We start from the raw sequence: 25926 nt of genomic DNA on the forward strand, positions 1-25926 counted from the left end.
TCTTCTTGTTGTTGTTGCTATCCAAAGGATTATAAGAGAGAAGGGTGACTGCTGGGAAGACCTTCGAGTCGAAGAATTGGAGGAAAAGGAACCTCAAAACCAAGTGGAAGAGAAATGCTTACACGGTGGACTGAGAACTTGAGATTATGTAATGAATGAAGGGAGAGCAAGAGTAGGACAGGCAGAGCTATCAGATATTCTGAGCCTGAGTAGGGAAAGAAAGGAAGGGGAGGCAGGCCGGCAGGCCGTTCTGAGCTCTGCTTCTGCTTTCTCAGCTAGTGGAGAGAGGCTCTTCAGCATCCTGAACAGCTCTCAGGCGGCTGACCAGCCCAGGGATTTACATTCAGCCCCCTGGAAACCTCTTCTTTCTTGGGTTTCTGCAAGTCTTTCCCTCTCTTAGGTTCTGTCCTGGGCTCAGAGACTGACCACTGTTTCCTCAGGAAACTCTGGCTTTGATTCATGCATGTTCTGTAAATGCCTCTGTCTCTCTCCCCCTCTGCTTCCAAACTTTCTCACTTTCTCTTCCGGTTTCTCTTCTTTGCTTTCTCCCTTTAAGCCTACCTCTTACTCACTCTTCCCTGCCTTTTCATCTTTACCTCCCCTTTCCTACCTCTAGTTCTGCATGCCATTTTCTCCGAGTCTCCATTGTCCCCACTCCAATATTTCTCATTCATCAATACTATGCATCAACAGGCTTACTAGTAATGCCCTCTTGACAAAAACGAATAAATAAATAAATAAATAATAAGTAAACAGCTGATTAGGGCAGCTTCAAATAAAAACCAAGGCACAGAGAGATTCCTCTTCCTAGCTCCTCAACATTAGTTTGCCAAGGGGGATTACCAGCCAGATAACCTAAAAAGGTGAAGACTTGAAACTGTGGAACATTTTACTCTCTTCCAAACCCCCCTCCCCAATCCTATAAAGTGAATATTTCAGCCTGAGTTCCAACTAACAGAGAGAAAAGAGAGCCCAGAGAATTGGTGAACTTTTATTAGGCACAGAACATGTTTGGTTATGTCTTAAATGTTTTATGATAAGGGAAAGGCAATAGCACCACATCTTTTACATACTAAAAGACTGGGCCCTGAAAAGAAAATTCGAGTGCCATGCCAAGAAACAGCTAAGTCCATCGGAAAATGAACACAGGAACTCTATAGCCATATCTAAGACCAAAATCTTCACTGTATCTTTGGGGACTCATAAGAAAGCTCCAGGGTCACAGGAAGATACTGAGATTTAATAGAGTGGCTGCATCCAGCCCTAAATACAAACTTAAGTGGCTGAAACTATTGCCTAATCTGTACCCATAGAGGATTTAGTAGCTGTTGACCCCGGAGGAGGAGAAGGTGAAAGCTTTACATGGACAGATTTAAGGCTCACTAGAGCCGGATGGTTTCTGAGTTTTGCATAAAACTCCAACCTTTCCAGTTCTTAGTTCATTTGCATTTGGCTCAGTTTAGTTTCCTTGTTTCTATGAAGGAAGGCTAAGAGGGCCATTAAAAAAAATGTCCCCAAAGACTCCTTGGTCATCAGAAAAGTTCCTAGTGCAAAGCATTCCTAATGACTTCTGGAGAAAGCAACCAGGAGCATATGGATAACATTTCTGCAGAAATCCACACGGTGGGGAAAGGTTTAGAGGCCAAAAATATATTTCATTTTTTTTCTTCTCTGCCAAAGAAAGAACATTTAAGGCAGCTTGAGATATGTGAGAAATGTCTTGTTCTTTCTTTGGGGTGTGTGTTGGTGAGCAGCTGTTTGCTATTTCTACTGAATTTACCAAGGGATTGCGTGGAGGAGGAGTTACCAACAGATTAGGGTAGACTTCAGAAAGAACTTCCTGTCTGTCTGTAGATCTTGGGGGTGAGTCTCAATAGCTATTTATCCAGTGGCATTTATTTAAAAGAAAAAGGTATTTCACATTATCCCATTCTTACTGTGATGGATTAGACGAACAATGGACATACATTTTTTTTTTCAGAGTCCTGGATCGTTTTAAGAACTTGACAATTATTGTAGAATTTCTGTATTGTGAAAAAGAATGTAATTACAAAAATACCCACAAATTTTACATAGAATTGTATTGAATTCCTCTGTGCCAATTTTATTAATAAATGTCTATTCCTGGAACTCAGCTTCAGTACCTCTAGAACAGATGACTTTTCCAACATCCCACCTGACCTTCCATTTTATAGGATGCTTCATTTCAATTTGGTCTGAAGGAACTGGAAAAGAGAAACCAATGAGGAAGTGAATAAGCAAGTAGACAGATTTTTTTTTAAATCTGGAAATAGAGAAAAGATACAGATAAATGTGAAGAGGTAAAGAAATTTTTACTTTCTCTTCCTTAAATAAGGATAACTTTTTATTCTGTTTGTGCAAGACTCCAAGCACCTGCTGGCTGCTCTAAAGCTTAAGTTTACAACTCAAGCTAAACCTCAAAGGAGGTAAAAATCCCTTAATCTGAGGTACTTTGAGTTCAGAACAGCCTGAATAACTGCACAAAGTCTACAGGCCTTAAGAGCCTAATGAATGAGAGCTGCTGTGAATGACGTGCCTGGTTCCCATTTTCAAGTATCTGGAACCCATTGCAGAACCATATTTATTTATTCCTACCTAATCAAAAGAAGTCATTACCGAATGTAGCTAGTCATGTTAATTCTTTAGGAGATTCTGGGAAAGCTACAGAAAAAAGAATTTACTTCTACGTAAGAGCTGCCTTGCCTAGTCTTTGTAACAGTTGGAGTAATAAGAACTGAGATTTATTGAGTAATTGCTGTATGTCAGAGCCATTCAAGTCTTTTGTGTCTTTCATCTAGGTTGATCTAAACATCTTCTCATTGAGTAAAAATGCTACTTGGCTCTTCTTCTTGTTCTCTTTTCCTTCTCTCCTCCCTTTCTAGTCTCATCCCACCCAAATATGTGCTGATGAAGTTTTGTTGAAAATAAAATTCTCAGTCACCATTCTATGTGTCCAAAACCTAATGGACTTTTCACTGCAAACTGAAGCCAGAGCTGTTCTTGACAGAATAATCTATCTGTGTTTACTTATGATGATTCCTCTACCATCCTGTCTTTTTCCCCTCCAGTAATCATTCAAACCTGAATGAAGACATTTGACCTCTCATCAAGTGCCACCTCTTTTACCATTTCAGTTAGCGTAAGTACATTCTGCTATGTGTACGAAGTTATATCTGATTTGTCCTCAATACATTCTCTCTAACCCTATCCTCTCCCTTCCTCCTGCTAGAGCTCACCAAGGTCCCTTCTTCCCCTAGACCTTCATGCTAGCTTTCTACTCCTAGCAAAGTCTGTATCAACCTTCCAGCATTATTGTAAATGTCACTTCCCTGGTCCCATAGTCAAATATATCCTTCATCGTGTGTATCATCATTGTAATGGAATAATTAACACTGGTGTTATTTGTTCAAGAAAATGAAAACTCATAGATATAAAAAATACATTCATGATGAGAGTTTGGGTACCCAAAGACACAATGGATATGTGTAAATTAGTGCCAGTGTCCCAGTATTTACTCCCCATGTGCCCCCCCCAATTATGCATTCATTTAGCCTTTTAAATACTTCTTCCATGTTTATCACCCCCATTTTCAATTAAAAGAAAACAAGAGTACAGGAAGATTTTTCCTGTACTATCTAAAATTTTATATACCAGACATGGGACTCCCTGATACAGGAGCATAACATATGATGAAGATTCAATTTATCCCTTTATATGGTAATAGCCAATTGTGTATCATTCAATAAATAGAGACTGTTTTTCCAATCCTTTCAATCTTCAAGCATATTGTGTCTCTTTTGAGTCTGCAACACACTTCACTGTAATTACTGATGGTAGTTTTCATATGTCAGCTCTGTTCTTGGTATTCCCAGGCATTGGCTATGATCCTTCAGCATACATCATACTGCCACCTATTAACTCCTTGACTGGTAGCTGCTCCTGTCTTGTTTCCCTATGAGGCTCCCAGCCGTAGGAAGGGATGTGTTTGAACATGAGTACAGGCAAACTGGTTTTGCTAGGCGTGCATAGCTTCCATTCTCTCTCTCTTTCCCATTCCCTTCCATTATTTCCAGAGTTCCACATCTGTAATCATAAGTTTACCCAGACTTTATCCTGGCGATATAGGGTGGTAAAAGGATTGTGAGGGTTGGAGTTTAAAAAAAAAAAAGATATCCTTATTGCAAACACCTTCTTCCTATTTGAATGTATAATTCAGTGTAGGTAAAGCTTAGTGAAATTTCAGATAGTTTATAACTTTCTCTTTCCTGTTCTTTGCAGCCATGCTGTTTTGTGATGATTTAAAGATGAACAGTGACCTAGCATTGTGCAGAATAGAAAACCTCATATCATTGCCAAAGAATGACTTGCCCGTATGGATAACATTTTGCAATAGGAGACCTACAACTTGAACCTAACTTCACCTCCATTGGGCTGGTGGACTGGTTTTATTTCTCTGTGAAGCTCTGTTTGAGGTTGTTTAGTCTTTTACAGCCTTTAGGCCCATTCCCTTTACACTCTCCACCATCAACCACTAGGGGGAGCCCTACATAGGCTATTTTTAGCTTTGCTTGCCTCAAATCCATTTTCCTCCACTGCTGACAGAATCATTATTTTCCCTTGGGGAGCCTCTGTTAAGTCTTTTGGTCCACACACTTCAATATGAAGATACCAACCCTACTCATAGCTGCAGATAATATGTCCAAAGTTAGCCCGAGTTTTCAGTATCAATAGTCATTGCGATTGACTGTGAAATGGATTTGGTACAAATTGAGGCAATCAGCGTCAGTCCCAGAATATTTGCAGGAACATTTCATAAAAAGTGCTTCTAAAACTGAATCAACCATAATGAAAATATTTTGGTGATAAGAAGCCAGGCATGGAGTTCTGGACTTGCCATCACAATGAAGGAAACCTGGAGAAAGACATTACTATAAAATGGATCCAGAGAGTTCTGGAATCAGACATGTATTTGATGTTCAAACACAATAATTTTGATTTTTATTTAAACCATTTTGATTGAGTGATTTTTGGTCACTTTTTACCAAATGTATTTTAACAGAGCATGATAATTCAGGTGGATGAATTTTATGTACATAACCTTGAGGCACTTATCTTGGAGGGGGGGGGCTGAAGGAATACCTGCAGATGTAGACTAGTAGAGAAATAAACTTGGACCCAAGTGAATAACCATTAATATCGCTCTGCCTCTTGTCGTGGGGGTCAAGTGTTCATAGTCTATGCAGCAAGCAAAAATCTAAGCTGGCTTCCAATGACCCTTGGATTTATTTAATCATTTCTTCTCTGAGAGTTGATGAAGCCCGTGGAAAAAAATGCTATCATTGTGATCATATCATTTCTATACTGAAAAGGAGACTGTCCTTAGCAAGGAAATCAAATTATCATTTAGAAGCAGAGTTTTTTTTTTTTTTTGCCAGTCCTGGGGCTTGAACTCAGGGCCTGGGCACTGTCCTTGGGTTTTCTCAAGGCTAGAGCTCTACCACTTGAGCCACAGCACCATTTCTTGCCTTTTTCTGTGTTTGTGGTACTGAGGAATCGACCCCAGCTCTTCTTGCATAACACTAAGTCAAACTCCTGGCCCTAGAAGCAGAGTTTTTATTGGTTGTATACTAAAACCGAATGGTTCATAATGGCTAGTGTAAAAGAAACTGTTTCCCCAGGTTGTTGATGATAGTTAAAGGACAAGAAACGGAGGGTGGTTCCTAAATACTGGCAGGTGCCTCCCAGCTGACAGCAAGCCAGGGGATGAGAACCACATGGAAATAAATTTTTCCAACAACCAATGAACTTAGGAGAGAACACCAAAACCCAAAGGACAATGGCAGCCTGAGTTGATGCCTTTATTTCACTCTGAAAAGACACTGACTGAAAAATATAACATCTCCTTCTTGGGCTTCTGGAATTGAGCAACTGGGAGGAAATGTAGGAAGGTATATGCTGGGAGGCTCTAAATTCATGAGAATTTGTTGCACAGCAATGGTAACCATCGCCAAGATATGGAATCAACCTAGATATCCCTCAGTGGATGAATGGGTCAAGAAAATGTGATTTATATGCACAGTGGAATTCTACACATCCATCAGGAAGAATGATAACATAGCATTTGAAAGGAAATGGAAACACATGGAAAAAAATTAGACTAAGTGAAGTAAGCCAGAGCCAAAGAAACAGAGGCTGCATGGTTTCCCTCATTTGTGGTACCTAGAATGTGCCCATAAATATATAAGTAAATGCATTGGATTATTAAAATAAATAACACTGGGACAAGATGAGTTAGATAGGATCCTAGTCATGAACATACAGAGGCCAAAGGAGGCTATGCAAAGGAATGGTGGACAAAGGCTATGGAGAGATGATCATTCAAAATAATGTTCTATGAAATGAACTCAAGAAAAGGAAACAAGAGACATTCTTTAATTGCTATTGTTGGTGTTTTTGTTTTATTTTCCTTTTATCTTGTCAGTTTGTTTATATTTGGGATGGTAAGGGAGTGCACACGAAAGGTAGAACAGGGATGAACAAATACAATAGTGGCACTCACTAGACACTATGTAGAAAATGAACTGGATGTTTTGTGGATGGGATGGAGGAAAGACTGGAAGAAAGTAATGGAAGGGGCGACATGGTTCAAAAAGAATTGTACTTATTGTACCTGATTCGTGTAACTGAAACCCCTCTGTGTATCAACTATACGAAAACAATAAAAAGAAAACTAGTGAACAATCAAAAAAGAAAATTAATATAATTTATAAATAGAATGCCAGACTCAAATAATCTTTACAATTTCTTTTCTTAGCTTGGCCATTATATTATCAGGTGGTAATATTTACTGGTGTTAACCTATCTAGTAGATAGGTACTATTCCCATAATACTTCCTACCAATGGTTCATTCATAAATACATTCCCAGCTAAAGAGAAGTGAAAAGACTATATCCCTTCCTCTTTTTTACAACGCTATTCCACCAAGGGACTTCTCCATACAAACCCTTTCCCTGTTTATACATAATTTGGAAGTTAATCACATCTAGCTAAACATAATTATTAGTGACAGACAAATGTGAAAATGAATTTTCTATAACTCCACACCTTGATCCCAGTGAAATGGTGTTCCAATCAAATGACATCATTACTTGAGATATGAATAAGCACAAATGCTTTTAACCTGGGTGAGCATAATACGAAAAACAGACTCTGAATTTAAATAGTTTTGGGTCCAAATCTGGAATCGCTACATCCAGATGTAAACCTTATCAAGAACCTTACATCCATCACTCTGACTTTGTTCAGTCTTAATGTTTTTGGCAAGTGAGGAACAAATGTTTTCCAGAACTTATTTATTGTCAGTCCTTGGTCTTGAATTCAAGATCTGGGGGCTCTCCCTGAGCTCTTCTGAGCAAAGCTAGCACTTTATCAATTTGAATCTCAGTGCCACTTCCAGTTTTCTGGGGGTTATTTGGAGATAAGAGTCTCATGGACTTTCCTGCCTGAGCTGGTTCTGAATTTTGATCCTCATATCTCAGCTTCCTAAGTAGCTAGGATTACAGGCGTGAGCCACTGGTGCCTGGCTAATAACTTACTTATTTTGAGTGTGTTCTTGGAGCCAAATATCTAGTCTATAACATGTCTTTTGACACATATTAGTCTCAGTAGAAAAGAATACTTACAACAATAAGGATGTTGCATAACAAGTAAATCAGAAAAGCACTTAGCATGGGATTGAGACATCACTCAATGACTAAGATTAATATATATGTGTGTATGTATGTGTATATATATTGTATTTAGCAATGAGAATGATATAAGTATTAATAGTAGCCATTATAGAATACTAATATTGGGGCAAAATTTCTCCAAATGCTTTCCAGAAATTATTTCATGAAACTATCACAAAGAATACTAAGAAGTACATGTTGTGACTACTATCTCCAAACGAGAAAAAACTTAGACTGGAACTAATGTTTCAATTCAGATAGTTTATTCACAAGTCCATGCACTTAACCATGATTTCCTACCAACTGTCACTGTATGCTTTTTAAACCCAAATGAATAAAAGACAGTAGCTATTTTGTGCTTGTTTGTTTTTTTCACTGCTAAAAGTTTTTCCGCATGCCAATCATATATTCCTCCTCCATATCACGAGGACCCCACACATGACAAATTCTGACTAAGTTACCACAACTGACGAGGAGTTAGACAAATTGGAATTACTAATTCTGCTCTTGTTGTCTACTGCTTTTATTTGCTGGTTGTTTCATGCTTATAATATTCCAGAAAGTTTGCTAAGTGTTTCACAAATACTGTTTAATTTGATAAATTAGGCAAATTAAAACAAACTTCAAAAAACTGTGAGTCATATATTATTCCTATTATCACAGAGGAAAAAATGGTAATAAAACAATCTGCTTAAGATCACACAGATGATAAAAGCTAAATCTGGGCTTGAAATTCAATCCTGAAATCTATGTTCTCAATTTTTGGGTTCTGTTCACAGCACAATTGCACTTTGCTGAGGTATAGAAGATAACAAACACAGTGACTTCAAGCCTATGTACAAAGTGACAGCCCACAATCACACAAGATAAAGCTCTTGTTTCCTTATCCTAGAGTTCTTTTCATTTAGTCTCATCCTATATGACCTTATGTACCTAGGTTTTGAGCTATTGTAATCCTCTGCTAAAAGAGTCCTAAATGTGTACTAATTATTACAAATGAGGGAAACCATTGAGCCTATGTTGTTCTTAATGTACTATGTTATTTCTCTTCTCTATTTTTTGCCCTTTGGTTAATCTCATATTGTTATTGTATCTGACTTTGTTACCTGGTATATTTTTTCTCTGTTTATTTGTTTATTTGAAATAGGGAAGGGAAGGGGGAAAACAAGATGATTGGGAGGGGAGAGGGAGGGAAATGGGGACAAAAACATGAGAAGGGGTATCAATGTATGAGAAGTAATGCACCTACTACCTGGCGAATGTAACTGTAACCCCTCTATACATTACCATGACAATAAAAATAAATAAATAAAATAAAGGATATGTAATGATGCAAAAAGTAATAATTCATTTAAAAACTTTCCTTAAAGTAACTGTGCAGTGGGGTTTCAATTCAACATGTGACTTGATGAGAATAATGCATACTGATCAACAGCACCCCGTTCATCATTCTCTTTGAGCTTTCCCAAACTCGGTCATCTCCTTAATTTATCTAGTTCCATTTTCCCATAAGCACCTTCAATATTATGGCTGCATTTTTCCATCCTTCATCTCTCCATCTGAATTCTTTTTACCCCAGCATGATTTTGCCCCATCTACCTGACATCAAATATTCTAGATTCCTGGTATTCCTTTTGCTAAACTGTAAATTACTTGTTCACAGATGTTATATCATCAGAATCCTCATATATGTGTATATATCATACCTTAAATATTTAAATATGTTCGTGTATACGTGTATATGACCTTGTGTATATTTACATATATATATATAATTTTTACATACATATGAGAGAAAACATGTGCCCTTTGTATCTCTGAGTCTGACTTGCTTCACTTAACATAATGTTTTTGAGGTCTATCCATTCTTGTGCAAATGACATGCCATCCTTCTTATTGCACAAATAAAATTTCAGTTTGTTTGGTTTTTTTCAGTTTCAAATCCATCATTTTGACACTGACTTATTTTATGACAGAAATTTCTTGTGCTTGTTTATAATTGACCACTGTGGCAATTAGCTTGCATCCACTTGATCTTTGCTTGATAACATCACATATTCATGGATTTTCATTATCTCTCCTCTCTCTGCCATGCTACTCTTTTCCATCTCTAACTTGAGACAGCCATTCCTAATCAATCATAGAACTCTTTCTGCAAAACCCCAAACACTTCTTAGTACAACCCTGGAGCAACAAACTGCCAATCAGTTCGATCTCGCACAGTAGGTAAAACCCAGACTCCAGCCCTGAATGTTCTATTCTGGAGACAAGACTCTTTGTAGATTTTAGAGATACAAGCACATTTGCTCAATGGTAAGATCAAAGAAATCTAACTTGTGAATCAACCATCTTTACATTGCTACTCCAATGGTCAAGTACTGAACGGCTTGTCTCATTATCCGTGTGATATTATATATGGCAGCACAAGAATTATTTATAGAGCCCCTGCTGACGCATGTATAAAACACAATATTCGTGGAATTAGGATTTATTGTCTTTTTTAAAAAATATATAGCCAGTGATAATTTTATTTTGGACAGGTATCTCTGTAAAGAAATTAATGTCCAATTGATTTAACAATGCAAAGAAAAACAAGGCCATGCTTGATGAATTTAGTCATTGTTGTTCCGTGCAAGGACAGTTGCCTACATTAGACTTCAGTGATATTGACACTATGAAATAATCAGACCATGACACCGCCAAGCCATATACTTCTCTACACTAATCATCTTTCAGGACCACTACACACCCCTAGGGGGGGTTTCAGCAACTTCACACAGACCTGGAAAAGTACATCAAAACTTGCTGTATCAATTAGCACTCGTTTGTGGGAGAGGAAACTCTGATGAAGCTAGCTGAAGCAAAAGAGAAGGGGAAGAGGCAAAAAGAAGAGAGAAGAAAAGGAATGTATAGGTTGGTGTACCTAAAAAATTCAGAAGTTGACTGCACTTCAGATTTGACTCCGGATCACCAGAATTTATTCTGTTTCTGCCACCATTCCTCGGGTTGTGTTATTTCTGAGGCAGATATTCTTCCATACGTAGTTTGAATGCCAATATATTAGTCACAACCAAAGTCTTAAGATTGTGACTAACTGGCTATGATTGAGCTGGATTTCCATCACTGCAATTCCATTACAGTTCTCTGATGCTAAAAGTCTGGGGAGAAACTCAACGTCATAGAAGATTTAGCAATCTCTTGAATGGGAGCTCATCTTCAATGCACAGTCAACATATTTTCATATAGCTTTGAACTGTGGTTTTAGAATCCCAATATTGTTTTTTCAGAAAGATCCTTAAATACTGATGACCCTTGCACATTTTACAATTTAATGATCACAGCAAATCTGGAGTGTTTTTATGGTGTTCCTTAAACATCATCACAGATTGAGAACAAAAAAAGATTCTATTTTTTTAACTCCACCTGCCCAAACTCACAAGCATCAGAAAGAAGAGAAAGAAGTAAATGTGACTAGAAAGTGGAACCTACAAATGTTATTTTTAATTGCTTTTCTTCTTTTGCTCATATAGACTACAGAGCATCATTCAGATAGCTACGTATTAAAAATGCCAATAAACACTTTGACAACAACCTGCATCAGCTATTTTCCCATTTATTGTTCTCTGTCCATAAGTAACTTTAACACAGTTCTTTGTTTAGCACACATTGATGACTATTTCTGATCAATATGTTGAGAGATCTATGAAGGCAGCGTTTGAAAGAAAAGAATGCAGGGATTAAAATGAGAGAATATTCTTTCTCATGACTGTCTCATTGAATTCACAGGATAGCCCCGTGAGGATTAAAGTATATTTGGCAATTCAGCTGAAGATCCCACAATTTTTTTTTATTTTCTTGCCAAATATGGTCTTTAATATTGCAGTGAGAATGTCTTTGGATGAGATTATCATTAGACTGAGTAAAGTCAATTGCCTGGTCTGATTTAAATGGGCCTTTCTCAACCACTTAGATCTAAATGGAACAGAAGGCTACCCCTCCTTTTTCCTACTTTCTCTGGTAATGAACAATTCTGGGTGGGCAAATGTAGTCATCATTGTATTTAAGAGACATACATGATGATGAGAAAAGGTACATTGAGGGAATGGGTGGGTTTGAGAGAGAGAGAGAAGAGAGGAGGGTGAAAAGTGATCGCATTGATCAACTGGCATTGTACACACAAACAGACATGTTGAATTGAAGCCCTGTGCTACAACAACTGGAAATAATTTTTGAAAAAGAATTCTTCCTGCTCGATTACCTCGCAACTAAGAGATCAGCTATTTCTTGCCTTTTCGCTGGAATCATCAGTTCTCTTAATGGCTTAGCCTCTGGACTCAGACTGGAACTACACTATAGGCTTTCCTGGCTCTCATTCCAATATTGGGACTTGGGTAGTTTTGATTTTGAGACTTGTCATTCGTCATGATCACATGAAGCAATTCTTGTAATCTGTCTGTAGTCTATCTGTCTATTCATCTCCATTCACATCTATCTATCTATCTATCTATCTATCTATCTATCTATCTATCTATCTAATCAGTTTGATTTCTCTGGATGATTCTAATGCAGACATTGACACTTTGTTTCTTAGTTTCACAAAAACAGAATAAATCTTAAAAACTACCCTCCATTTCTGCCAGCTGTTGTGTCCCCGGAGTTTCATCCTGGGCTCTGGATCTAACTGCTACATAGCAGCCACAGATCTAGGACCAGGTGCAGCATCAACTCAGCTGCCCAGGTCTCAGTTCTATGGCAACAGAATCCTGGCTGAAGCCTTGCCTGGATATGCTGATGCTAGAAAGAATGGAGTGATCCACTTTTTATTCTGGCAGTCCATCACTGGCTTCTAAAAGGATACCTAGTGGAAGCAGTCTTGAAGCTTCTCAGTTCCAACTAGTTACTCCCAGGTAATGTATGAGATTAACTATATCACTGGAAAACATAACAGAATAGCAGTTTTGTGTGGTCATTATAGGGGTGACATGGTTAGGAACATAATCTTTTCAGGGAGACCAACTCTGCCAGTATTTCAATTGGTCCAAGATGCTTCAGCTCTAGGAGTTTCACTTCTTTTGTATAAATATTGTCCCCATAATATTTAACTAGGGGAATCAAGAAAGATGAAAAATATCACTGCTTAGTTTAGTACTTGTCACATTTATTCTCAACCAAGTAAATGACTAAATCACATTGCATGTCATCTCATTGTCAGGGAAATTAAGAAAATGTGTTGGCTTGAGTGGAGCATGGGGGGGAGTGTGAGAAGGAAATGTGGAAGAAAAATACGGCAAGAGTAACAATGTTCGACAAGAAATGTACTCTCTTACGTGTGTAACTGTAATTCCTCTGCACATCACTCTGATAATAAAATTAAATAAAAGAAAAAAAGAAAATTATAGAATAAAAAGAAAATGTGTTCACCCTCAGGGGTTATACATGAGTGGTAGATTCAAGATTAAAACCCAGAACTTATAGCTACATCTTGTACAGAGCATATCTCTAGTCTGTGTCTTATGAGAAAGTAAATGGATATTAGTGAACATGGCTACATTCCGTTCACCAATAGGCAGCCTAATCTCTCCATCTCTCTTGACGGCACTGGGAATTGAACAGAGGGCCTCATCCTTCTTAGTCCCTTTGGTTTTCCAGTTGAGGTCTGACTTATGCCTGCGTTGCAACCATCCTCCTGTACTTCCTAGTGTCTTTGAGGTGACACCATGTCCAGTCATGAGGCTTCCTTTGTAGCTATGAAAACTACCACCACCAGTGAGTCGGGCCATTGGTTTAGATGGAGTCTTGAAAGCTTGTTATTCAGGTTGACCTCTAATCTTGATTTTCCAATCTCTGTCTGTGAAACAGCTAGCATTATCGGCTCAAGGCATGTGGAGGCCTCCCTTTTCTCTCCTTTATTATGAACACCAAGACATTAGAAAATATTACCACCAAATGAGAAACCAGAATATATTTCCTTTTTGGTACATTAACCTATTTGTGATAGCTAATCAAACAAAGAAATGCATATTTCCTTTTTATGTGAATTACCATTTTTTAAGGCATCTCCTGAAGAAGGTCATGGATACAAGACCTGTTTTGTAAAATAACCTGTAAAGCTTCATGTTTATTGCAGTGAGCTATAAACATGCCCAAGAAGTATTCTAGCACTAGCTGGTTCTTCTAGTCCTTAAGAGATCCCCAAGAGTAGGCTAACATATGTCCCTGCCTGCTTTTCAAAGCTCCTTTGAAGACAGTCCAGGAACTCTTTGAGCAAGGGACTCTGTGTTTCCATTGACATTCTGTGGACAAGACCTACTGCAAAGCCCCTTGATCAATGAGATAGAATAACTCCAGCTTCTTGCTCTTCTAGCTGTTCTCTTCACAAGCAGTCTCTGCACTGAGAAGATGTAGGTATGTGGTGTGTCTTGTGTGTGTGTGTGTGTGTGTGTGTGTGTGTGTTCACATGCACATATACATAGTTTTCCAACCCATTTTCAAGTGCCTACAGCATTCATTATTTTCAAGGGAGTATACTTATGTCGTTCATCATAAGCTCAAACCTGGTTGAATACACTCCTTGAGATCAGTGTGCATATTCCACTGCTGTCTCAGTGTCTAGTGGAACGTGAGCTGTGTTCCTCCTCTGCAAACAAATACCCCTCTAAGTGGTGATCCTATTTGACTGTGCCCGGAATTCATTGCACAGGCATCTGTCTCCTGGGATGGTGCCGTCTACCTTAGATAAGATCAGTGGCCTTCACTGCCTGCCTACTAAATGATCATGTGTCTGCAACTCTCCCATAGGCCTGTGCAGGAACACAATGATCCAGACCCTTCCCAGGGGGAATTCAGTGCTTTTAGAAATTCAAGGGCATGCTTCGCTACAGTGATAGCTATAGATTCAGTTAGGAAAATCGGGTGCTACAAGATTTTTGGTTTAGTCCAGAGATTTAGGATAAACTGTTATTTCATTAATGGAAAGAGGCATCTTCTTTTTCGTTTCTTTGATTTTGTTATTGCTGATTTATTTTTTAAATACCAATCATCAACACTCTCATCCAATTTATACAGCATAGCCCTCATGCCTTCATGAGCTTGCCTAGTTTTAGGTTCTGGTAGACTGATCAAGGGTCTTTTTACTGCTGGGCACATCAGCATTCATGATGCACAAACAGAGTCCCTTGGACTACAAAGACTTTCTGATTTGTGGACCTGGCTGGTTAGAACTAGAAAGGCACATATATCGTAATCTAGAGTGGCCTACTCTCTTCCTAGATTCTTATTTTCAACCTGAAGAATAGGGGCTCCTATGGGGGTACAGCAAGTTTTGAAGGTGAAGTGCCATATTCCATTCCATCCCATTTATGAGTCTGCTGTTTGAATATCAAATATCAGGGAAAGTGGGTAAATTGATTTACACTCGGAAACCGTGCTGGTTGTAGGCCACCTGGTGGCCACTGCTAGCCAAGGTTGACTAACAAGGAATCACCCAGTCCACAGAGAGTAGGGTGACTCCCCTAGGTCTGGCTGCTGGCAGGAAATAGTCAGCCACAGGTATCTGCCGGACAACTGAAATACGGCTCTTCTGAGTTGAAGTGTGCGACCAGTGTGAAATATACATCAGGTATGGAAGGCCGAGTAAGATCAAGGAATGTAAAATGTCTCTCAGCAATATTTTTGTGTGCTGGTTACATGATATGATGCTAATATTCTTGATGTGTAGAATTTAACTGAATGCTGCTATAATTAATTTCATCAATTTCATTTTATCCTCTGCTAAAAAGCATCACAGCCAAGGGAATCATCTCTTTAGGTGAAGAGTGGGAAGGGAGGGAAGCATGTAGCAGTTATGGCCCTGAGGCAGGAGGAGAAGGTACATTATTAGTGCTAACTTTAACACCTGCACATTTATTCTCACTTTGGTATGCAGAACAATTCCAAGCGAAATGTTACCTGACTGAGGTCAGTAAAGTTGGGGTATTGCATTAAAAGTCCTACTACAATAGAATGGGGAGCACACATCCATATTCTTTCCTTTATGCCAAAATACACTTCTCTAAAACATATTCACTTGACAACAGCCAGTGAGCTAAAGATTTTCAGTTCTGATTCCTGATCTTCACTTCTTATCTCTTTTTTTCCCCTGTCACTTGCAGAACTGCAAACAGGATTTAATATTGTTATTTTATTTACTACAACCATTTCTAGCCTCTGTATTCTGCTTGATGCAGTTCAGAAATAGTTTGCCCTTTGGGAAGAGAACACTAGGTCTGTGCACCTCTGTGTCTGTATCTGTGTTTATGAACTAGGCCGGGTGGATGGAGGTAGCAAGTTAGCTAAGTATGGCTCTAGGGAAAGGAGATTGCTGGCAGAGTTGATAATGGAAAATGGAGAATTTCATCTCCAGGTCAGTGACTGAATCTAGTCCAGTCTTTCACTCTCTGCTCTGGGTGATTATTTGGTGGATAGCAGCAGGAATTTGGACTCACCCCCCACCCCACCCCGCTGCCACAAAAGTTCCTACACTTTTCTGGAGCCTTCCCTCTCTCCTTCTATCTCATTTCCATGCTGTTTTTTAGACCTATTTTGCTCCAAAATTTTCTGTTTCTCAATTGGAAGTGATAAATTAATTTCCAGTGACCTCACTTTCTTCCATACCCCAAATAAGAGAAAAAATTTTAAAAAGTGATAAAAATTGTACTTAGTATGACTTTTTCTATATTATCTGTTAGCATCTCATAGGACACTTTAAGCAATTTGTTTGGAAACTAATTTAATTTTTATAAGCCTTCTTGAGTTAGTAATGGTAAGCTAATTCAATACATTGTGTTACAAATTTCTCTTTCAAATCTCTTGGTCAAACCACTTAAATAAGCGTGCTCTGGAGAAAGAATGCCCCTGGTATGTATTCCATGACTCTTCTTTTAAAAATCCCTTTTAGCTAGGTCTATACCCTTAACTATAACAATGATAGTCATTTTAATTAAAGCATACAAATACCAATGACTGATTTTGGCAATGACAAGATATATATTCTCCACATTGACTGGAAAGAGTCATATACCCCTCAAAAGCATTAAAACTGGAGTTACTGAAGGACATTCGATGCTACAGTAAAAAGTACACAATAAGTGGACAAACTAAAAAAATTCCCTAGATCAGCAGATATAATACGATCCCTTTCAAAATGTCCATCTACATCTACCCATGAAGGATTAACAACTATGAGAATTAGCTTTTTATAACTAGAAACCTAGACAGTATAAAAGACAAATTGAAGGCAAGGTTTTGAACAACAAGCAGTTCAGAATTGTGGAGGTCAGCACTATTCCTGCTTCCAAAACTTTGCAAGTTGTAACAGACAAAGGGGGGAAGAGAATTAAGGCTTGGAACTTTCTCTAAATTGAGAGGATAGTAATTGCACTTCAGGAAGGCCAAGATAGCTGGATAGCGCAGTATCAGAGAGACAGGAACTCTGACAGAATGCCCTCTAGAGATCTGCCTAAAAATACATCTTGTGTGTTTAGCTGAGTATGACCTGTATGTGCTAAGATGCTTTCGAGTGAGACAGAGGAAAGCACTCTGCGGGGATGTAGGCTGTGTTTCCAGAATCACAGGGGCTAGAAGGTAATGCCTGTCCTCAACAACTAGAACACAATAGCTAATCTGTTACAAGGCAGTGAGCCAAACTCTGAGAATGGTACTGCCTTCAGAGTGAGATGACATTAACCTCAGCATACATACCACTCTGGACCAGTCCTAAGAAAATGTTTAAAAGAAAATCTAGTAATACACTGATTTTGAAGTTTAGTAATGTATGTTAGGGGTAAAATAGAACCTTGACAGAAGTCCCAAAGAGTTAGAATCCACTGATAAAAATTCACAATCTTTTGCTTAGTACAAAACTACAAAACTATGATGATAGTAGGATGACAAAATAAATTAATGGAACCAAATAAGATAACATGAGTAATCAAATTTGAAAGAAGTCAAAGCCAATATATTATAAATATACTTAGTATGTTCAGAAAATAAGACATGGATATTGTGAGTAGAGGACTGAAAGATTTTAAAACTAAAGTAAATATAGAATATAAAGTAAATCATTCCAAAATAAAGACCAGTGAACTTGAACCATAGTAATTGGAACTCTCAAAAAAAAAAAGACTGGAGAAAATAAGAAATAACAGCAAGGAAATAAGGTATTAAATAGACTTCAGTAATTCTGGGACAATATAAATGCATGAACAATGAGAACGTAAGAAGCAAGGTAACAGGAAAGAAACTTTTTGGAGGAATTGGTGCTATGGCTCAAAGTAGTAGAGCATTATACTAGCTTTGAGTTGAAGAGCTCAGGGACAAGGCCTAGGCCCAGAGTTCAAGTCCCACAACTGACAAAATAAAATAAAATATTTGAAAAATAAAGAACACTTTTATGAAAACCCAGAATTGGAGAAAAATTTTACACTTAAAAGAATTGTAGAGTAACAAATCCAAAATGGATGAAATTTAAGAACACCCCTTAGTGTATGATGATCCTATTGCTGAAAACTAATGATAAAGAGAATAAATTAAAAGCAACAGATAATCCCAAAGAAAGAGAGTTAAGTTTACCCCATGGTTTCTTAGAAACCACAGAAGTCCAAAGACAAGAGAGCTACATTTTTAAAATTGTGAAGTTGATATACATAGGGGTTACAGTTGCATACGTAAGGAAATGATTACAATTCTTGTTTAATATTCTTCCACTGTCCCCTTTTTCCTCTCACTATCTTCATTCTCCCAAGTTGTAAAGTTCATGTCCAACGTAATATCTTGATCCATTTATCCACTGAGGGGCATCTGGATTGATCCAAATGACCACATATAAGGCCACACTAAAGCTGCCAACACAGCTATGTTCATTACAGCATTATTTACTATAACAAAGACATGGACTCAGTCACATTTCTTTAAAGTGATGAAAGCAAAGAAATCTCTACCTAATGAAAATATACCTTAAAATCTTAAGATATTTACAGCCGGATGCTGGTGGCTCACATCTGTAATCATAGCTACTCAGGAGACTGAGATCTGAGGATCACGTTTCGAAGCCAGCCTCAGCACTAAAGTCTATGAGACTCTTATTTCCAGTTAAGTACCAGATAATCAGAAGTGGTGCTGTGGCTCAAGTGGAGAGTGCTTGCCTTGAGCTGAAGAGCTCAGGGACAGAGCCCAGGCCCATAGTTTAAGCCCCATGACTGACAAAAAATAAAAACAAACAAACAAAAAACCCTAAAGATAATTAAAGAATTTCAAGTCAAGGAGACAGCCGACACAAACTGTATGGAATATGAAAGGCCAGATTAAGGGGAATAATAGTGTATATAACTAAGGTTTGCATGTAAAACGTGGTTTAGCATAGGAATTGAAGCTAGACTTCAATAAGCACACAATAATCACATAACATAGACTTGGCATTACAGAAAAAAGGCACATATTTCTTAATGCTGACCTGATCTACAGGTTAAAAATTTGAAGCAAAATTTCATAAGGATGAAAGGAAGATGTATGCACATTGGATTTATGTACGATTCTTTTTAGTAACTCTTGAAATAAAGACTTTTTCAGTACTAAAACTATTTATAATGAAAATTAAAGAGCAAAGTGCACATGCCTGTGTTCATGGAGCATGGTGCACAAGGAATTCATAGAACCGAAGAAAACAATTCTACATCCTGATTATGGGGATGGCTACATAAGTTCATTGAACATTATGCTTCAAATTGGTATCACTGTGTACAAGTTAAAACTCAATAGGAATAAAATCTAGGTGGATGGATGTCTACCACTTATGAACAGTAGCTACTTTGGTGTTTCAGGTGGGGCTCTTTTTACTTTTTTGCTGGCAATCCTTTACTCACTAGTACATCCAGAATCTTTCTAATGAGTCCCAGAAACTCTGCAAATCATTGGTGACAGAGTGCTTGTGCGAGATAAAATGTAATTTCTGCTTTTATGGACTCCATGCACAAGCTACGCCCCTGCACTTCCTAGCCTTTCTTCAGTGCACATGTTTTGTTTTGTCACAGAAAGAGAAAACTTCCTCACAACTTCATGATTCATCCTGTCATCAGTTCCTCTTCCAGTACAAGTCTGCTTCTCGGATTCTTTTCTACATTCCTGATCATGAGCATATTTTCAACATATAGACCACACTGCATAGGTCAACGGCTGCCACCACACACCGAGAATCTGACTGCTTCCTGACACGTGTTAGAGAAAACACATGACATGCTTCTTGTTTTTCCACACGTGAGTCAATATTGGTATTCTACGTACTGACATTATTCATATTCTGATTTAGGTAATCTATTTGAGTAAGAACGAGGAGAAAAAAATATATATTCATATATCAGAATGGAATACGCCATGAGTAAACTTGTTCTAATAGTCATTTTAAACTTCCTGTAAAGTCACAGATTATTTCTGCAGAATGAAGCCTTGTCAACCATTGACTCTTGTATTCTGAATTTGTAGACCTATAGCAACCTTTGAGGAGGAAGTAAGCTTTTGAAGCCCACACTTTTCATGGCTGCAGGAACAGGAAATCAAATCCAAGTGGTTCAGTGGCACAAAATCCAGACTACACGAACGGCTAGCATTTCAGAAGTTTGGGTTTACCAAAGACTTAAGTTATGAGGGATGTATACATACATTTTTTGACCATCATTATTACCACTACCACCACTACCACCCTGACAGACATTATTAATTGATTGCCACATTTGAAAGACACTGAACAGCTTCAGAAGCCTTCCTAGCAGTAGTCCTCACCTTTAGTACTAAGAGGTCACAGTAATCCCTTGAGGTGAAACCTAAGTGCAAGACCTGTACATAGACAAACACATCCTTTATGGTACAGCCCAAAGCCCTTCAGTCAGCCCAAACAATTCTAATTGGAAGTGTTCACATGCTACATCCCATTAATATCTGTTATTCCAACTCTGTATAGAGATAAGGTAAAATAATATATGTCAAAGGACTTAATGAATTCCATTATTAAACAATGGGACATTATTTTCTTCTCCCTTCCTTGTCTTCTATCTCTCTTTCTCTCCCAGAGTTTATCATGTAAGGAAAGTATATTTTTTGTAGGTTTTTTTTTTTTTAAGGTCGTACTGTGGTCTGAAATCATGGCCTCGTATTTTCTAGGTAAATTCTGTTCCAATTATGCTATTCACACTGTTTATGCTTTAGTGTTATTATGTAGGTATCACACTTTTTCCTGAGAAAAGACCCCACACTTTGATCCATCTATGTATTATAGCCTCATACCTATAGCTAATCATCCTATGTGTAGTATTTTTCTTCCTATCTACAACTTCATGTATAAGTGACATTATAACGGTGTGTCATCTCATCAATGCTCAGCTCATGTGCTGAGATGAGATCTTACTAATGTTTTGACCCACTGTGTTACTACCTCCATCTTTCTGATTTCTGCCTCTCAGTACCTAAGATTGCAGTTTGGGGTCACTATCTGTGGCCCCAGAAAACTCATTTCCTCTGTCACTATACTTTTAGGCAGTTGAATTAGGACTAATCTATAGATTTCACTTTCAGAGTTTCTGTTCTATCACTGAAAAAAGTTAACTATAAATTTGGGAGCTAAATAAGATGGGACAAAAAGTATGTGGATGGACAAAATAAGCCTGTCGTGGGGTGGAGAAGTGATTCTAAATGGCTCAGGCGACCTTCCTTTGTCAATCTGACCAACTGCACAATGGTTTTGTTCAGCCATGAGATGGTAAACCATTGCTTGCTATTACTTGGGTTATTTTCCTCCCAAATAGGTGATAGAATCAAAAGGTGCTCTTGGATCATAACCACTGAACTTTGCAGTGCCTAAAGGCCACTAATAATGCCCCAAAATCTTTCTCTTACCTCTCTTTCTCTTCTTTTTATACTTACCAGTCTTGGGGCTTGAACTCAGCACCTGGGCACTGTCCCTGTGTTCAAAGCTAGTGCTCTACCACTTGACTTGTTTTTATTTAGGTGGTACTGAAGAACCAAACTCAAGGCTTCATGCATGCTTGGCAAGCACTCTACTACTAAGCCACATTCCCAGCCCTCTTTTCCTTTTTTATAAGAATGATGCATCTGAGGAGAAGATAGCCCCAGGGCTACCTGCCCATTCAATTTTACAATTAAAATTGTATTCTAATGGGAGAAGACAATAGTAAACATTCACCCAATTAATACAACAAAACAAGAAGCATATGAAGAGAAGTAACTTTAGAAGAGAAGTAACAATACAGAGAAACAAAAACATGATTAAAAAAAACAAACCTGTCAGATGGAAAAAACAAACGCAGTTGAGAAAAATGTATGACCTAAGATATTTGTAGTCACTGTTGAAACTGCTAGAAGAGGAGATGCGAGGAGAATTAGAAGAGAAGGAAAGCTGGAACCTCTTGGCTCGTGCCTGTGATCCTAGCTACTCAGTTTCCAATTAACCATCAATTAACCTCCACTGGAAGTGGAGCTGTGTCTCAAGGATTAGAGTGCTAGCCTTGAGCAAACAAAGCTTGGAGCAGAACTCAGACCCAGGACCAGCACAATAAAAAGAGAAAGAAGAAAGTTCAGACATAGAAGGAGATCAGTACAAACCAAAATTTTATTGTGACTGATAGTACAATATCTAGATACCAAGAGAACTAGGGAAATGTGCAGGAGATATCTATATGAGATTTTTTGTTTTATTTTAATTTAATTGTCAATGTGTTATACAAAAGATTTGCAGTTTCATACTTTAGTAAGTATATTTCTTGTTGAACATTGTGACCCCTTCCCACATTTTTCTACCAGTTTCTCTTCCTCTACCCCTTGCCTCAAATTGTAAAGTTCATTTCCAACATATTATTTAACTAAAGCAGATGACAGGAGTGTAGGCCTTACATATCTGAAGTTTTGTAGTCTTCATATAGTTTGTAAAAGGAACATCCACTCCTGGATGAAAGGCCCCAGAGAAATGTTTCTTTTCTTTTTTCTTTTTAAATTTTTTTTCATTTATTTTTAAATTCAGTGCTTTGCTTTGTCTGCAAAACTGCAGCAAGAATACCATCTTTTCTTTTAATGTTGCTGGTTTGAGCCCAACAGATCTGTGTGGGCTCTGATAATCACATGGAAATGTAGACACATAAATAAACATCATTCTCCTTTCTATTACAAGGTCTGTGCTACCTTTAGTATAAAGGCTTAGCTTCCCTCAGTGAGGATTAATTGTGGCTGCTTGGAGGATGGGGTATGTTGCAAGTGAATTAATGTGCTTCAAGGGCCCTGTGTCTGACTTTTCATGTTGTCTAAATTTGTAACCTGTAAGACTGTATTTCCATAAGTTTTGAAACGCAGTATGTTCTGTGGCACTTGGAACTCGATCGAGATGAAAAGAGCTTTAGAAAGTAAGATGTTATTATTGTATTTGCCTTCACATGAGAAAATAGTCAAAGGAAGACAAACAAAGGAAGGGGGGAGATTCTATATAGATGTGAGCACTCCCACACACCCTGAAACCTGGGAGGCAGGAGAAAAAGAAAAGAGAAAAAAACTGGCATAAGAATAAACCTTATCAAAGACTGAAAACTACAATCAGACCTCTATGTGGGGTAAGTCATACCTTTTTGAACCCCAGAGAAGAAAATTATACTCACTAGAGGAAGAAAAAGAGTTATTAACAAATCAGTTATCTGATGTTTAAATAATACAGCTTCTAAAATGAGCCTTCTAAGTAAACCTGAAGTAGAGCTCATTAGTTCAGCATTTTGCCAATAACTTCATCTCCTTTAGCTTCAGCTTTAAAAAAAAAAAGAAAAGATAGACTCAAACTATTAATACATAACACTGAGTATGTGATAAAAAGAGTATTAAAAGGAATAAATTTGGTGGGTTCGTCTTCACAGCTAACTGCTCTTTAAATAGTGGATAAACTTGGAACTTTCATTAAGGATTCTGAGCACAGCTAAATTCAGGAAACTAAAAATCCCGAGTTCTCAACCTGGCTCTGTCATTTCCTACCTATGGACATTAATCATTCGGCTTCCCAGAGTACTTCGAGGGTATGCCAGCTCTCCAGTAGAGATATTGATACCAGTGTAGCTTCTTTCATAAGTTGTAGTAATGATCAGATAAACACCATAGCCACAAATATTCTTATGATGTTTAAGTGACATGTAACTTCCATTTTACAGTTTTTAAAAAAAGAACAAAAATGAGTCTAGATGTTTGATCTAAGCAGCCACTGAAGAAGATGGGATTATGAACAACCTGAAACACACAATTGTGAAGAACAATTAAAAATTTAATTTCATTCATATTAACTCATTTCAGCTTAAAATTAGAAGCTAATATTTCAATCAAAACATTTTACTGATGTTTGGAGAAATACAAATTGTAAAAAACCCTAAAATCAGCTTAAAGTATTTAGTGTAGACTTCAACATATGCTGCAAGTTGATTTTGAAAATGTAGTATTATGCCTTCCTCTATGCCAACAATGAGAGGAACAAGGCAAAAATCAGGAAAGCAACTCCTTTCGCAATAGCTTCAAAGAAAATAAAGTACCTAAGAATCAACTTAACTAAGAATGTAAAGGACCTTTTTGATGAAAGCTTTAAAACCCTGAAAAAGGAAATTAAAGCAGAACTAAGGAAATGGAAAAACCTCCCATGCTCCTGGATTGGAAGAATCAACATCGTGAAAATGACGATCTTGCCAAGGGCTATCTACAAATTCAACGCCATACCCATCAATATCCCAATGTCATTCTTTAAAGAAATAGAAGAGGCAATCCAAAATTTTATATGGAATAATAAAAGACCCCGTATAACAAAAACAATTATTAGCAGAAAGAACAGCGCAGGAGGAATATCAATTCCAAAATTTAGACTCTATTACAGAGCTATAGTAACCAAAACAGCTTGGTACTGGCACAAGAACAGGCCTGAAGACCAATGGAATAGAACTGAGGACCCAGATATTAAACCACAGACCTATGGACACCCAATCTTTGATAACGGAGCAAAAAAACAGAATGGAAGAAAGATAGCCTCTTCAACAAGTGGTGCTGGCAGAACTGGTTAAGCACCTGAAGAAAACTAAAGTTGGATCCTTCTTTGTCACTCTCCACCATTAATAACTCTAAATGGATCAAGACCTCGAGGTAAAAGCCAACACACTGAAAACTTTACAAGAAGAAATAGGAGATACACTAGGTCTCCGTGGCACAGGTCAAAACTTTCTTAATAAGGACCAACAATCACAACAAATCAGAAAAAGTTTGGATAAGTGGGACCGCATTAGACTGCAGAGCTTCTGTATAGTAAAGGACATGGCTGGCAAATTAATTAGAAAGCCTACAGAGTGGGAGAAGATCTTCACAAACCATACTACTGACAAAGGCCTCATATCTAAAATACATCAACAGCCCAACCAATTGAATCATTCCAAAACTAATCTCCAAATTAACAACCATCCCATTAAAAGACGGGCCAAAGACATAAAGAGACTCTTCTCTGAAGAAATAAGAATGGCATACAGACACATGAAGAAATGCTTGACATCTCTGGCCATAAAGGAAAGGCAAATAAAAACAACTCTAAGATTTCACCTCACTCCAGTTAGAATGGCCAGGATCAAGAAATCTAATAACAACAGATGCTGGAGGGGATGTGGCCAGGAGGGATCACTACTACACTGTTGGTGGGAGGGTAAACTTGTTCAAACACTATGGAAAGCAGTATGGCAGTTCCTCAAAAGACTAAACATAGAGCTCCCCTATGACCCAGAAATCCCACTACTTGGCATTTACCCAGTGGTCCAGAAACAAGGACATACTAAATCCCTCGCACAACGATGTTCACTGCAACATTATTTACCATAGCAAAGATATGGAACCAACCCAGATGCCTCTCAGTTGATGAGTGGATCAACAAGATGTGGTATTTATACACAGTGGAATTCTATGTTGCTGTCAGAAAGAATGACATCACCTCATTTGCAAGGAAATGGAAATACTTAGAAAAAATCATATTAAGTGAAGTAAGCCAGACTCAAAGGAACATAATAGGCTCAATGGTTTCCCTCATTTGTCATAATCAGTAGAAACCTTGGGCTCTCCTAGCAGAGATTTACAGTGGAACAA

The sequence above is a fragment of the Megascapheus bottae genome, chromosome 3 (genome assembly GCF_031878675.1).
Source record: "Megascapheus bottae isolate mThoBot1 chromosome 3, mThoBot2.hap1, whole genome shotgun sequence".
Classification (NCBI taxonomy): domain Eukaryota; kingdom Metazoa; phylum Chordata; class Mammalia; order Rodentia; family Geomyidae; genus Megascapheus; species Megascapheus bottae.